General features: G+C 46.0%; 1 protein-coding gene across 1 annotated transcript in view; it reads right to left on the bottom strand.

The window, feature by feature from the left end:
* RNF32 (ring finger protein 32) overlaps nt 1–10215 on the bottom strand; it is a 57407-nt gene extending 47192 nt beyond the window's left edge. Inside the window, exon 1 of the mRNA XM_082258812.1 lies at nt 10150–10215. The gene's annotated coding sequence lies outside the window, so the exon portion shown is untranslated. The remainder of the gene's footprint in view (nt 1–10149) is intronic.
* Between the last annotated feature and the right edge of the window lie 904 nt (nt 10216–11119).

The following is an 11119-nucleotide window of genomic DNA, read 5'->3' on the forward strand; positions in this document are numbered from 1 at the left end:
ACTGAGGAAGATTGTTCCCTCCAGGCTGTGGTGCCCACTCACTCTGAGCCAGCAACAACAAGATTTTTATGGTGTCAAGGGACAGAGTTAAAATGTACACATTGAGGGGACAGGCAAGCAGAAGCAATTCTGAATTTCTGAATAAATTCTGTTCAATTTATTCATACATGATATGGAAGTTGGTATAAGTAGTTTAATCTCTGTGTTTGCTGATGCCGGGCAAGCTAAGCAGGGCAAACACTTTACAGCGGGATAAAGAAACTTTACAAGAGGATCTAAAAAAAATAAAGGGTTGGGCAACTACATGGCAAATCAGGTTTAATGTTAAAAAATGTAAAGTAATGCACCTAAGGGCTAAAAATATGAACATAAGCTATTTGCTAGGGGGAATCCAGGATGGAAAAAGGCCTGGGGATCCTAGTAGATCACAATGCCAAGCTGCAGCAAGCAAAGCTAGCAGACTATTAGGGTCCATGCACACTAGGCACAGAAAAAAAATGCCTGAACCTCTGGCAGAAAAAGCAGCATAAAATATGCTCCTAGTTGCTCATATTGCACAAGAATTTATGAGCGTTTATGGGCATTTACTTTTACAAGCTTTCTTTCCAAAACATTCCCTCCTGCCTACTTTTCAATGTACACTTGAAAACGTAAACGCTCCTAAATGCCGCGTTTGTATGCATTTATAAATGTTTAGCATTTTTAGCTCCTCTTAAAAATGTGATTCTTTTAGCTTTACACGCTCTTCTGAAAATAAACCTGTAAACACCATAATGGGTATGGACACATAGGCTAACATAGAGCTGCTTCTACAGGCTGAAGAAAAAAAGAAAAACACAAAACTCCTTCATAAGCAGCTTTTTTTTATAAAGATAAAAAGACAAGGCGCCTCTAAGTGCAGTAGGCTCTGAGTATTTATTAGGTTAAAAGTATAAAAGCACTCACATTTGGTAAATATGACAAGGGCATAGCAAAGATCTGTCTGGAGTCTTCCTATCCGCTGTGCTGAGTGGTTGCAGAAAAAAAAGAAAACTCACAGAAGAGGACATAGGGGTAGAGGGGGAAAATCTAAACCCACACAACAGGAAACCCCGCTTACTGTAAAGATTTTCAATCTCTCCACCCATAATTTGTCATCGTATGAAACCCGTTTACTTGCACGAGGACTTACCTTTGCTCCCAGCACCCCACCCAATGCGTTCAAACTGTTCAAAGATTTGAACAGATTTGTCCGCAATCTTACGGTTAGTAGATTCTGACATTAGGGCCACCAAAGAGAAGGTCGCTGATCCTTTAGAACAGGGGTAATTAATTAGAATTCAAGGAGGTCCGGTCGCTAAAATTTTCTTTGGGCCGAGGTCCGAATCTGAAGTCTGTGCTATGACTCAGAAAGATGGGCAAAACAAAACGTGTCCATCAGCGTTGCTCTTAACATAAAATATGCCCATTTGAGTGCCCCTTAACATAAAATGTGTCCATCAGCGTGACCCTTAGCATAAAATTTGCCCATCAGCGTGACCCTTAACATAAAATAAGGGGCACGCTGATGGGCACATTTTATGTTAGGGGGCACTCTGATGGGCACATTTTATGTTAGGGGGCACGCTGATGGGCACATTTTGTAAGGGGGCACACTGATGGGCAAAACAAAACGTGTCCATTAGTGTTGCTCTTAACATAAAATATGCCCATTAGAGTGCCCCTTAACATAAAATGTGCCCATCAGAGTGCCCCCTAGCATAAAATTTGCCCATCGGCGTGACCCTTAGCATAAAATTTGCCCATCAGCGTGCCCCCTAGCATAAAATGTGCCCATCGGCGTGACCCTTAGCATAAAATTTGCCCATCAGCATGCCCCCAGCATAAAATGTGCCAATCGGCGTGACCCTTAGCATAAAATTTGCCCATCAGCGTGCCCCTTAACATAAAATATGCCCATCAGCGTGACCCTTAACATAAAATAAGGGGAACGCTGATTGTCACATTTTATGTTAGGGGGCACTCTGATGGCCACATTTTATGTTAGGGGGCACTTTGATGGGCACATTTTATGTTAGGGGGCATTCTGATGGGCACATTTTATGTTAGGGGGCACTTTGATGGGCACATTTTATGTTAGGGGGCATTCTAATGGGACCATTTTATGTTAAGGGGCACGCTGATGGGCAAAACAAAACGTGTCTATCAGTGTTGCTCTTAACATTAAATATGCCCATTAGAGTGTCCCTTAACATTAAATATGCCCATTAGAGTGTCCCTTAACATAAAATATGCCCATTAGAGTGCCCCTTAACATAAAATGTGCCCATCAGCGTGACCCTTAACATAAAATAAGGCGCAAGCTGATGGGTACATTTTATCTTAGGGGGCACTCTAATAGGCATATTTTATTTTATGGGGCACTCTAATGGACACAAATGTGTGCCCCTTAACAAAATATGCCCATCAGTCTGCATTTTATAAAACTGTGCCCCACATACCTTTGGGAGCGAAAAATGTGGGAGCCAGGAGCAGCGAACATCAGGGGGGCAGGGCGTGCATGTGATGGCCTCGAGGCTAGGCTGAGTGTGAGAGTCAGGAGCCGCAGTTAGGAGCAGGGGGGCGGGGCACGCACGTGACGTCACGCCCCAACTCGCGGCTGGCTGGGAGGGAGCCGAAGAAAGAAGCAGGGGGCGGGGCGCGCACACGGAATGTCACTGGTTGCTGGGACACCCGCGGTCCCAGCAAACCAATGATTACTTACGGTGGCGGCCTGACGGTCCGGGCGGAAGCCTCGTGCGGGCCGCTCCTGGACCGTGGGCCGCCATTTAGTGACGGCTGCTTTAGAAGATACCTCTATAGTTTCACCCCAGGACATCCCTGCACACAATAATATGGATGAAGAAATTGCGCTGAACATTCTAGAAGAACTATATCTAGAAGACAACGGACCCATATTAGACCCTGATAATATAGAATCTGACGCATACATGTTTACACAGTACTTAAATCACTCTCCTCCCATCAAGCACACTTCGTTTAAACCCAAATCGAACTTTTATCCCACTCAATCTAAGGGCCCATGTATAGAAGCCTTTTATCGAGTGGTGTATTCAGAATTTAAAAGTATGTGCAACAAAGACCTACTCACACATGCAAAACATAATCTTACATCAGCCAAAAGGACAGCTCTTGAGGCCTTAAAGAATAATATAATATTATACTAATATTTCAATCAAACCAGCCGATAAAGGAGGGGGCATTGTAATACAAAGTAAAGAAGACTACATAAAGGAAGCTCACAGATTGTTAGGAGACCAGGATACCTACATTAAATTACACCAGGACCCTTTGCCAACATTTACTATGGAAGCTAATACACTGGTAAACCAGGCCCGCAAAGAAAACATCATCACTGCCCAGGAAGTGTCTTTTCTTCTAAAAAAGTATCATCATACTCCATACTTTTATCATCTGCCAAAGATCCATAAAGACAATACAAAACCACCAGGCAGACCGATTGTGGCCTCTATGGACAGTATTACCAGCGGGTTTTCGCAATATGTGGATTTTTTCCTCCAACCACTTGTACAGGACCTACAATCATATATCCGTGATGGGACCCACCTTCTGGAATTGTTGGAACCATACAAGTGGGAATCCAACTACTCATGGCTGTCCTTAGATGTCACATCGTTATATACATCTATTCCACATCACGTTGGTATACGAGCCGTACAAACGTCTTTATTGGATGATCATACTCTTCCCACCAATCAAATTCAATTCCTTCTAGACGCTACATCTTTTTGTTTGACCCATAATTATTTTCAGTTCCAAGATTTTTTTTATCTCCAAGTGAACGGGACTGCTATGGGTACCAATTTTGCCCTGTCATATGCAAACCTCACGATGGGATACTGGGAATCCTCATACATCTGGACCCAGAACCCCTACATGTCACATATCGCCTTTTATAGACGATATATTGATGACATTATTATCATCTGGGCTGGGGACACGCAGGATATACCTCTATTTGTCAGCCATTGCAATAACAACGACATGGGCCTTTCATTTACCTCGGTCCATGATAAGGATCACCTGGCATTTCTGGATTTAGATCTGTACCATGAAAATGGTCAGATGTATTCGAGAAACTACTACAAACCTACTTCTGGGAACTCCCTTCTCCATTATAATAGCTGTTATTATCCGCGATGGCTTAATAATATATAATATATGCATCGCATACTAGCACATTTTGAGAGACTTACCTCAAAACAAAGTCCTCCGCCGCGCTGTGCGTGGGAGCCGCTGTTTACGGCACAGGCTCTGAAGGTCTGGCACTGTTGCCGGCTGCATGCACTCTGAATATCTCCTAAGTGTAAGTCTTATAGATAATCACAGTACCTACAGGTAAGCTTTATTATAGGCTTACCTGTACTGTAGGTATAGGTGGTATAACAGAGTTTACTATCACTTTAAGAGGACACACAGGTACCTAATGAAGTTGGATGAGAGGTGGTTTAACCTTATATTGTGTAAGGGGTTCTTTACTGCCAGAACGGAAAGGAAGTGGAACAACAACTGGGTGTGTTGATAATTTAAAAAAAACTCTTAGATGTGAATCTTAGTGAGTGCAATATACAGGGATATGGGAAATAGTACTGATCTAAACACACACCCATACACAGGTTGAACTGGAGGGACTGGTGTCTTTATTCAACTTTACAAACAATGTAACTATAACATTGCTTCAGAAGCTCTGCAGTACATCAGATGCCAGGCCATCCAGAGGGGCAGTGTGTATGGGCTGGAGGCAGTGTGTACAGGGAGGCACAACATATGTACATGCAGGGTGGTAGTGTGTACAAGCAGGGCAGTGTGTGCAGGGAAGGGGCAGTGAGCACAGGCAGGGGGAGGGGGCAGTGCATGCAGGGAAGGAGCAGTGTGTACAGGGAGAGGGCAGTGTGCGCAGGTAGGGTGGGCAGTGCATGCAGGGAAGGAGCAGTGTGTACAGGGAGAGGGCGGTATGTGCAGGCAGGGGGTGCAGTGCGTGTAGGGAAGGATCAGTGTGTACAGGTAGAGGGCAGTGAGCGCAGGCGGGGGGGGGGGGCAATGCATGCAGGGAAGGAGCAGTGTGTACAGGGAGAGGGCAGTGAGCGCAGGCAGGGGGGGGGGACAGTGCATGCAGGGAAGGAGCAGTGTGTACAGGGAGAGGGTGGTGTGTGCAGGCGGGGGGGGGCAGTGCGTGCAGGGAAGGAGCAATGTGTAAAGGCAGAGGGCGGTGTGTGCAGGCAGGGTGGGCAGTGCATGCAGGGAAGGAGCAGTGTGTACAGGGAGAGGGCGATGTGTGCAGGCAGGGAGCAATGTGTGAAGGGAGAGGGTGGTGTGTGCAGGGAAGGAGCAGTTTGTACAGGGAGAGGGCAGTGAGCGCAGGCAGGGGTGGGGGCAGTGCGTGCAGGGAAGGAGCAGTGTGTACAGGGAGAGGGCGATGTGTGCAGGCAGGGGGGGCAGTGCGTGCAGGGAAGGAGCAGTGTGTACAGGGAGAGGGCGGTGTGTGCAGGCAGGGGGGACAGTGCATGCAGGGAAGGAGCAGTGTATACAGGGAGAGGGCGGTGTGTGCAGGCAAGGGGGGCAGTGCATGCAGGGAAGGATCAGTGTGTACAGGGAGAGGGCAGTGAGCGCAGGCAGGGGGGGCAGTGCATGCAGGGAAGGAGCAGTGTATACAGGGAGAGGGCGGTGTGTGCAGGCAAGGGGGGCAGTGCGTGCAGGGAAGGATCAGTGTGTACAGGGAGAGGGCAGTGAGCGCAGGCAGGGGTGGCAGTGCATGCAGGGAAGGAGCAGTGTGTACAGGGAGAAGGCGGTGTGTGCAGGCAGGGGGGGCAGTGCATGCAGGGAAGGAGCAGTGTGTAAAGGGAGAGGGCGGCGTGTGCAGGCAGGGGGGGCAGTGCATACAGGTAGGGAGACAGTTTGTAAATGGAGGAGGCAATGTGTACAGGGAGGGGAACAGTTTGTGCAGGGGGGGGGGCAGTATATGCAGAAGAAAAAGGTGGGTAGTGTGCACGAGAGAACAGTTATTTTAAATTAAGCTAATTCCTAAGTGAGGTTTATTTGTTGTATCTAATGCCTTGTATTTACGGAAAAAAATACAATGGATTCTATTAATGGTTGCAGTCCCGTGTGCAACCCCCTATTGTTAGTATGCAGAGGGGAAGCCGCTCATGCAAAGCGCCAGCAGAACCTGGAAGATTGCGGCTTTCACTGTATCTAGTGCTGACTACTACAGTGATTAGGGTAGGGTGACTAGATATCCCCGGTTTCATGGGACAGTTCCCAGACAAAGGACACTGTCCCCACACCAAGTCTGTCCCCGGTTTTGTCCTCGGATTCAGGGCTTGAATAACATAGGCAGGGCATCCCATGCTGGCTGAGAAACAGACCTCTCTGTATATTATGTAGTCCTGTTCCCATTTTTCTGTGTGTTTTGCAGTCCTGTGCCCAGTGCTCTGTGTATTTTTCAGTCCTGTGCCCAGCGCTCTGTGTAATTTGCAGTGCTGTGCCCAGTGCTCTGTGTATTAAACAGTCCTGTCCCCAGCGCTCTGTGTATTATGCAGTCCTGTACCCAGCGCTCTGTGTATTATGCAGTCCTGTGCCCAGAGCTCTGTGTGTTATGCAGTCCTGTGCCCAACGCTCTGTGTATTATGCAGTCCTGTACCCAGCGCTCTGTATATTATGCAGTCCTGTGCCCAGAGCTCTGTGTGTTATGCAGTCCTGTGCCCAACGTTCTGTGTATTATGCAGTCCTGTGCCATTTGCCAATAAAACAAAATGTCCCCGGATTTCATTTTAAAAATCTGATCACCTTAGATTAGGGGCTTCCCCAGCAGCCCCTAAGGTCTGACATATGTATACTTACATTGTGCCAAGCTAGACCAATGTAACTATACAAAAAGATTGCTTGCCCTGGTGTTACCCTCTGACAAGCGATCCATAGTACATTGCTTTTTAGAAAGCATGTAACAGATAGCGAGGAGTTATATTGCTTTCTAACCACCTGTTTTAACCCCTTAAAGGGCATACCACTATTCAGGGGTAATAATTGTTGCATGTACGTGTGTATGTACAACCCTTTCTGCTTCCTTTGCAGCTTAAGCAGCAGGGGTTGGGGGTGGGGGGTGGTAATAACACTGCATATGTCAGCAGTCAGCTGTGGGGTTCACAAACCGACTGTTGGTTTTCAGGTGGAAGCAATCTGGCAGTTCTCTTCCATGAAACCCTGCTATAGTTGCCTTGCCCCTGCCATGTTCCCTGGGCTCTGCTATCCCAACTGCAGGCCCGAAAAAAGTGGAGGGAGACCAGCGAACATCCAGTTGCTGATCACCCCTAGTTAATAGGAACCCAGAAGAAAGGAGGATTTTGTCACTTGTGCTTTCTGCTGTCACTTTCCCAGGACACTGTGGCCAAGGAAGATGGAGCGTTATCTGCACTTTATTAGCTTCAATAGAGTGCAGGGGAGACATTAGGGGTCTTGAAACAGTCACACACACAATGTCTCCTGCACTTAGGAAAATGGCGCCTCCAGATGGATATGCTTAGATCTTCATTACGCTTGAAAGCGGATAACCATGGTCTTGCTCCCCTCAAAGACTTGGGGAAGTCTACAACACTGCAACCATACAAAACACACAGAGGGCACACAAAATTACAATAGTAAAAAGCGCATCACAGATCTCAGCATGTTCCATCACAATGCATCAACATGTGCAGATACAACAGAAACTGAAGACCCCTGTGGGCTGACACGGTGTGGCTCTAGAGAAGAGGAACTCCTCGAAACGCGTGGGGTTCTTCAGTTTCTGTTGTATCTGCACATGTTGATGCATTTGGATGGAACTTGCTGAGATCTGTGATGCGCTTTTTACTATTGTAATTTTGTGAGTATAATACATACCATGTTTATACAATAAATTCTTATTCTCAGAATAATGCACTAGGTCGGTGCGCCCTCTGTGACACATTAGGGGTCGTTGGGCCCTGACAGACTCAGAGCTGTTACTCAAGTGACACTCTATAGCATTCCCCTTTACATGGGAGAAGCTGGGCCAGCACAGACAGTAATTTAGGAACTTCCAGAAGAGGAGAAGGCTATTTTGTGTAAGGAAGGAGGAGGCTGTGCTAGGGAATTGACCCTTCCTTGATAGGGATGAGCTAAGGTGGGTTCTGACATGAGTCCAAACCTGCCTGAGCTATCCCACCAGCATGCTGTCAAAGCCTTCAGTCAATCACAGGCAGTAGAGGCATTTCCCGTGCCACAGCCACATGTATACATGGGGCAGGGAATGTGTTCGCTGCCTATGATTGGCTGTTGAGTTTGACAGCATACTGATGGGATAGCTCAGGTGGGTTCGGACACAAGCTTATCCCTGTTTCTGGAGTGCTCACATTTTTTCTGGAGAGCTCACATTTTTCTGTAGTGATCACATTTTCCTGGAGTGATCACATTTTTCTGGAGTGATCACATATTTTCCTGGAGTGCTCACATTTTCTGGAGTGCTCACATTTTTCTGGAATGCTCACATTTTCTGGAGTGATCACGTTTTTTTTGGAGTGATCACATTTTATCTGCAGTGATCACATTTTTTTTTGGAGTGCTCACATTTTTCCTGGAGTGCTAGCATTTTCTGGAGTGCTCACATTTTTTTTGGAGTGCTCACATTTTCTGGAGTGCTCACAGTTTTCTGGAGTGCTCACATTTTTCTGGAGTGCTCACATTTTCTGGAGTGCTCACGTTTTTTGGAGTGCTCACATTTTCCTGGAGTGATCACATTTTTTTTGGAGTGCTCACATTTTACTGGAATGCTCACATATTTTCTGGAGTGCTCACATTTTCTGGAGTGCCCACACTTTCCTGGAGCGCTAGCATTTTTCCTGGAGTGCTCACATTTTCTTTGGAGTGCTCACATTTTCCTGAGTGCTCACATTTTTCTGGAGTGCTCACATTATCTGGAGTGCTCACATTTCCTGGAGTGCTCACATATTCTGGAGTGCTCACATTTTTCTGGAGTGATCACATTTGTTTTGGAGTGCTCACATTTTCTGGAGTGCTCACATTTTCTGGAGTGCTCACAGTTTTCTGGAGTGCTCACATTTTTCTGGAGTGCTCACATTTTCTGGAGTGCTCACATTTTCTGGAGTGCTCACTTTTTTTGGAGTGCTCACATTTTCCTGGAGTGATCACATTTTTTTTGGAGTGCTCACATTTTTCTGGAGTGCCCACATTTTCCTGGAGTGCTAGCATTTTTCCTGGAGTGCTCACATTTTCTTTGGAGAGCTCACATTTTCTGGAGTGATCACATTGTTTCTGGAGTGCTCACATTTTTCTGGAGTGATCACATTTTTTTTGGAGAGCTCACATTTTTCCTGGAGTGATCACATTTTTCCTGGAGTGCTCACATTTTAAAGGCACATTGCAAGTCTTTATGGAAGGAGAAAATGCTGCAAGAAAGCATTTAAAGCGGTAGTAGCAAAAAGAGAAAAATACAATGCCCCCCTGCAGGTAATACTATAATGTGTAAGTATGCACTGCATAGTTGCCCATTATGACAGACTTACCTTACAGAGTCCTCCAGTGGCGTGCTGTCACCACTGATGACGCTTCCATCTTTGCCCGGTCTTGCTTCTCTAGCCGTTTGAATGGTGGGCCGCAATAATGTCACTCCCACACCTGAGAAAGGGAGTCACCAAAGGTGCACAGCGCTCTCTGCATCCACTCAGTGTTCCCTGCATGCAGATTCACCAATCACAAAATCGGCTTACACTAATGCCACTATCTACTAAATGGCGCAAGTTCCAGCCATTTTAAAGGCACCTACACTTATAGTTTTATTGTACGATATTGTCAAATTTGTGACTTTAATACCACATTAAGGCACTCAATGTGTATAAATCAGTGACAGGGTCTCTTTAGGATCTAAAAGTGATCTATAAATGGAGGAAAAAGGCACAGAGGGATTCTGACACTAATGGGTACTGTTCCTTTAAAAGAGAGCTGGTTAGATAAGTATATAAAGCAGAAAGCAGAGATTTTAGTCAATAAAAAAGACAAATGAAAGAGACAGACCGCTCCATACAGACTACACACACATCACACATGGCAGGGTCTCACCTTCTCTATCCAGGTGACGGTACACGGGGCTGGTTGCCGAGCAACCAGAAGTAAACAGGAAGAGGCACTACTCTCCAGACACTGGCTGTAGCTCCATGGGAAGGGCCGCCCTTGAGTCACGTGGTGCAGCACCATGCTGGCTGGAGAGCTGTAGAGTGGGTTGTGTGTAGCTGAGTGATGGATGGGATCACATCTGCACTCTCACTAGATCGCTTTATCCTGATCAGAGATTCATAGATTATATCTATATATACAGACACTTCCATGGTGTATGGCTTTGTATCTGGAAGATTGGGAATATTGCTGGCTGTAGTATGACAGTCACTGGCTGAGCCTGAATAGGTGATAGCAGCTTCTCAGCAAGCTGTAGCCTTGTGCATATCGGTGTTTCACATATAATTACAGTACCATGTGCTCACATCAGATGCCTGTACTTGTATAGAAAAGAAAATCACAAACTGATCTCTAATTAAACTTGTCACTGTGTCTATTCTAGAAGAAGGGACAGGTTCTCTTTATCGCTCATCCCCTCTGCTAATAAAGCTGGCCATAGATGGATCGAAAATTGTCCTATTAAGCAGGGATTGGCTGAACTTTGTTCCATCTATGGCCATTCCCTCTCCAGAGAAGTCACTCTAATGATCAGCTTCTCTCCAACGGGACTGTTGGAAAATTTTCATTTGATCAATACATGCAGCCTTTAGATTGTAAGCTCCATGAGCAGGGTCTTCCTATTTTTCTGCATTAAACTGTATTGTAATTGTATTGTCCCCCCTCTACATTGTAAAGTGCTGCACAGACTGACTGTTGGCCCTATATAAATCCTGTATAATAGTAATAATAATGCAGCCAATCCCCATTGTCAGAATACTATGTGCATACTTGCCAACTGTCCCTTTTTTCCTGGGACAGTCCCTGGAAATAGGATCCTGTCCCAGGTAATTTATATTGTCCCTGGAAGCGCCTGTTA

This window comes from Pelophylax lessonae (assembly GCF_965119305.1).
Source record: "Pelophylax lessonae genome assembly, chromosome: 5".
NCBI classification, from domain to species: Eukaryota; Metazoa; Chordata; class Amphibia; order Anura; family Ranidae; genus Pelophylax; species Pelophylax lessonae.